This window comes from Anthonomus grandis, chromosome 3 (genome assembly GCF_022605725.1).
Source record: "Anthonomus grandis grandis chromosome 3, icAntGran1.3, whole genome shotgun sequence".
Classification (NCBI taxonomy): Eukaryota; Metazoa; Arthropoda; class Insecta; order Coleoptera; family Curculionidae; genus Anthonomus; species Anthonomus grandis.
The window spans coordinates 46,847,128-46,852,966 of NC_065548.1; positions in this window are offsets into that span (position 1 = coordinate 46,847,128).

The window sequence follows — 5,839 nt, forward strand, 5'->3', positions numbered from 1 at the left end:
AAATTCAATTCGCCTCAAAGATTTACTATAAGTAATTTATTTAATTAGCCCTGTCTAGCTGAAACGTTACATTAAAAGAAAATCTTAACAAGTTATAATCCTAATTAGAAAATGAAATGTAAGTAGATAAGTAATCTTCAAACTTTCAAACACCCCATAATATATTAAATCTACCAAAAGGAAATTAAATTAAAAAAAAAAAAAAAAACTTTCAAAAGAAAAGTACTATATAAAAAAAATATGAAAATCCCATCTCCCCTTCCTTCCTTAATTTCCATAATTTTTTTTAAAAATATTTTTGTTGAGCCTTAGTATGGGTATGTTCTAATGGAAGACACCCCATACTGGTAAAAGAGCACTTAGTGGAATTTTACCACCACCAGCTAACTGTAAAAAGTTAGTCTACCCATTGACTGAGTTGGACAACTCCAATGTTTCGCGCCACTGAGTCATCCAACTTCCGCCAAACGCCCACTTTGTAGAGCGGATTTTAAAAAAAAAGTATATGGAAAGCAAAAGGAAAAGAAAAAAAAACTCCCTATAATATAAGACAAGTTACTTGGAACCACTAATTGTTTCACCCTGTAGTACCAAAATAAGAAAAAAAAATTTACTTCAAGTATCTTTTATACTACTTGTGTACACCACCCTGTATAATTCTATAATAAAATTAAATTAATTTTTAAAAAAAATTCAGGGATTAAAGTCCACCCTGTATACCAACAAAATTCAATGAAGATTTATTAAATTGATTAAACAATAAAAGTTGACCCTGACCTTCCTATCAGTAAAACAAAATCCTATTTAAAAAAAATTATTTAAAACAACCCTTATTAATAAGTATGTACTTGTATATGAAAACCACTAATAAGTCATATTCCTGCCTAAAATTAAATTATCAAGGTTTATAGAAAAATTCTCAGAATTATTTCTTGTAAGATACCAAAAAAAAAACTAATTATTGTCAATAACAGGAAAGCTATATATAGTAAGGAATGCTATTCAATGTTATAGTCCCTACATATTTTATCTCTATACTGTCCATGCTCATATACCCAAGTCACAATAATCACAATATCACCATCACTATCTACTAAATCACCCCCCTGAAAGTTAAGACAATTCATGCTATCAGCCGGAGATAAAGAATGGAGAAAAAAAAATATGTCAGTCATAAATTTAGAAAAATGAATTATAAAATATGTGAATATTTAACAAAAAAAAATGAAATGTTGCATTACACCACCTGTATGTTATGCACTGAAATGTCGATATTTAAAATAAAATACTGTTACATAACTTGCCATGAACATTAGCCACCGCCAAATTCAAAATTTACAATACATTAGAAAATAAAAAAAGTATCAGAAACTTAGTTATCTTAACCTTTAAAAAATCATCACACCCAAAAGAATTTATCACAATTCCATGAAACTTCACCCCCAATTATCATCATATACCTAGCTATGAAAATTTTAAAACAACCCTAGAGAAGATGCAGCAATACCCAATGTACAAAAAAATTATATCTATATATATATATATTAAAATTGCTGAAATAAATTTAAATTTTTGTTTTATTAAAAGTGTCTTACCCCAAGATAAGTGAGGATGACCAATGACAACTTTTGACCAGAAAACTTTTTAAAATTTGGGCGCCATCTTGTTATGTTATAAATATTATCCCGGCAAGACTATCCGGTTTACAGGGGCTATTTCTAGGGAGTTGAGTTTGTTCGACGGTCTTGGTTTAAGAGTTCTAAACAACAAGAACAACTCCCTAGATCTGATAGGTTCCAGAAACCCTGTTAAATTTAAAAGATGGAACAAAAAAAAAAGAACCTATCAGGCCGGCTTCGTGGGTTCTCTGTATGGTCAGTTGCCTCAGTCACACTCACTCACTCAGTAGTAAAACACCTCAATTTAATTTAAATAGGGTGTTTATTAAAGTCTTCATACTCAATAGCTTAATTTATCAGAAACAAGGAGTTAAATCTACATGGTAAGTAAATATAAGTAAATATACAAGATGGTCTTAAAAAGGTAAACAAAAATAAATAAAAGATATATATATATATACAAGTTTATAACCCAAAGGTAGATACCTGAATTCGTCAGTGATCACTTCGGAAGCATTACATAATAAGGCGTTACATTGAATTGTTTTAATTTAGATAATTATACCATAAATATAGTTACTTAAGTTTTAAATATTAAAATGAGAAAGTGATAATAAATTCATGTTAAGTCATACAAAAAAAATCAAAAGAAGAATATGGTTAAGATTGAAAGAATGTGCTTACGGGTCAAATTCCATGGTGTTCTTCTTTCGGGGGCGAGAGCCCGCGATGGGCAATTTTTCACCACATAGGGCTTACGGCATGATGTGTGTTGACGGGGCTAAGGGCGGCGAAATTATTTTTCAGGCTTCAGGGCGAAATCCTCATCACTGCTGGGTCACGGCTGGCGGTTTACACTGTCATATTTAAGCAGCCCTAAGAGAGATTTCTCAATGGAAACACGGAACACCAAATAAAATGTCACCAACGGTGAAAACTACTTACGAAGTTTCGAGAGGCATCAAACTACTAAAACCCATCCTGCTTCAAAAATATTTCGTTGAAACTGAAGAAACACTAATGCATTTTAGTTTTAGATGTTATTTTAACAAAAAAGGTGCTGGCGGAGAGAGATGATAATAGATTTATTTCAAACCTCTCTCCGTCACAGCGGGCAGCACGGTTCACTTTTGCGGACGCAGGAGCTGGAAAGACCCCCAGATGCGTCGCGGAACTGCTTAAGTAGTAGTCCAAAAGACGTCTGGGCGCAAGACCGGAGATTGAGGAACTTCACTCGTTACTTTATGGGTTTAGCCGCTATGGGCCCAACCAAAACCCATACATAGGTCACTAATAAGCAAACCATAGAGTGCCTAGTGGAAAGTACAATTACGGGCCAAATCGTAATAATTCGACATGCGGCGCCACTGGCGTCCGCTTTAGTAAACCGGTTGACCAATTCAATTGCCGTGAAATCTTCTCCATGCACAGCATATTGTAAACAATAACAAAGAATTAAAATGGTGATAATATTGATAGTGGTTTAATGAAAAATATTGGCGAATTCCATTAAGAGTCGAAGGCAATTGTAATTATGGTGGGTGTCTCAGTTTTGAAAGAAAAATTTAGAATAAAGTCATTTTTAAATATTTTAACCAAATGAATAAAAGTTAGGATTCTCCAGATCCCGTCTAAAGCGTAATTAATCCTGCAACAAATTCCCGGACGATTTTTCCAGAGAGATGTTTCTCAGGATGCCGTTCATTAAATAAATCCGCGACCCGATTTCTCAGCAGAATCTCTACTCTTTCTTCAATTGAGTACACCATAATTGATGATAAATTTAAAGGTTCAACAAGTTTTAAACACTTTAACCACAAAACAGGTATCTAGCACAGCTACTTGACCTGATTTAAAGGTAAAGAAAGAAACCAAATATTTTTAAAGATGTGTTCTATGTTCACTCTGGGTTCAGTCTCACTCTCTCAATAAATTTTAATGATATAGTCACACAACTTTCAAGGGCCCATATTTCCTAAACGAGTGACTCGATTTTTAAAAGCTAAGCAGCGTTGTATAGGGAACGGCAAAACCTTTATAAGGAAATATCACTTGACTCCCCGTCCCATTTAAAAAAATTAGGGGATGCCACCCACGCTTAGGGGGTTGAGTTTTTTGAAATGGTTTTTATGTCAAAAGTTGTCCCCTTGACAAATATACTTGACGTATTTTTGGATTTTGCCCGAAAAGTTTTTTCCTACCCTGTAATGCCTTGCGGTACGTTTTCGATGGGCCACCCTGTATATATATCTATAACCCAAATATGCATACTAACCTAAATACCATTTTACTTGGAAAACATATTATTTAATAATAAATAATTAGTACGAAATTTGGAGGTTACCTAATAACAAAAGATGCCCAAGATATTTGGCAGTAACTATAAGCTGTTTATACTAAGCTATAAAATCTCCATTACAAAAAAAATTTACAGGACCTTTCTCAAAATTTGAGCAACTTTAACTAAAGAGCTTTTTGCATCCAAGGTATGCAGGGTTCCTGAGATTTTTTTTTTTTTTTTTTTAAGGTAAACACAAGCATAAGAGGAAAGTCCTATGTCACTCTTGGAGTGGTGACAAGATATTTGTGGGCATTTATCTTGAATCGCTGTAGGTTGTATGCGTCGGAAAATATGTGAGGTGGAAGCCCGTTTCACAAAGAAGATGCTCTCCAGATGAATGAGTCCCGATACAGCGACTTCCTTGGGGTAGGCAGGTGGACTCGATGTTGATGAGCCGCAACTGCTAGACGCGTCCTTCTTGCCGGAATAGCCCTGGGTGGAATCAGGCCTGCCAGCTCAGAGGAGCACTTACCGTGATAATAACGGTAGAATAAACAGAGCATCATCAGCCACCTTTCTCCTATGCTCCAGACTATCCAGACTCTTTGTCAGTTCTGGTTTGTCGATAAGACGAATAGCTCTCTTCTGTATAGAATCCAGCAGGTTTAAACTATGCTTGGGTGCAGAGCTCCAGACATGCGAGCAATACTCAAGGGAAGGGCGTATTTGAGCCTTATAAAGAGTCAGCAACTGTTCTGGTGTATACAGTTTTTTCGTTTTGAAAAGCACTCCGAGTTTTTTGAAAGCCGCCCTGGCGACCTCGGCAACGTGGTCATGCCAGGACACACTGTTGGTGACCTCGACTCTTAGAAGATGTAAAGATGATTTCATTGGCAATGTTTTCCCTGCCATAACCAGCTCCGGGCCACCAAGGTTAGTCTTCATCGTAAATACTGCAGCCTGCGTTTTTTTAGCGTTGAAATTGACCAGATTGTTACCGCCCCACTCCAAGATTGCTCTAATATCGTTGTTGATTGAAGCTACTTGTTGCTGCCTAAGATTCTGAGAACTTGCGGCTGTCGTTGGTTTGGCGAACTTAAATGTGGAAATAAGTGTGCTATCGTCCGCAAAGCTGTAGATTGGATTGACAGTGGTTCCTAGCAAATCGTTGATATATATCAAGAAAAGGGTAGGGGATAGAATGCATCCTTGAGGGACTCCAGCGTTAATGTTAAATTAGTCGGAGAGGTATCCATCGACGGCTACTTGGATTGTTCGTTGTTCAAGAAAACTTTTGATCCAATTCAATAATGAGTTTTGAATGCCGATTGAGGAGAGTTTGGTTAGTAGTCCCTCATGCGATACTCTGTCAAATGCCTGGGAAATGTCAAGAGCGACTGAGCAGGACTCGCCGTGCTTCTCCATGGCCTCCGTCCACAAGTGTGTGACGTAAGCCAGAAGATCGCCGGTGGATCTAAGCTTTCGGAAGCCGTATTGATGATCGCTGATTAGTCCAGATGATTCCAGATATCTTAACAGTTGTTGGTTGACTGCTTTCTCTATAATCTTTGATATTACTGGAACTAGTGCAATCGGGCGGTAATTGGAAGCCATCGTCTTCTTACCCTTTTTGGGTACAGCTTGCACTCGACCAGTTTTCCAGCTTGTTGAAAATTGGCCCTGCTTATACGATGCCATGAACAGTCTACATAAGGGAGGAGTCAATTCGTCTGCACAACGTTTTAGTATTAGGGCTGGAATTCCATCGGATCCAGAAGCTTTGTTGGTGTCTACGCTTTTAAGAATTTTATTTATAATTCGTTGGGGAACGAAATTTCTCCCATCGATGAATTCACCCTTGGTAAATATGGCGGTGTTTTGCCTTGCGAGTGCAGAGTAGAATTGGACGCGAAGAGTTTACCCAGTAAGTTGGCTTTTT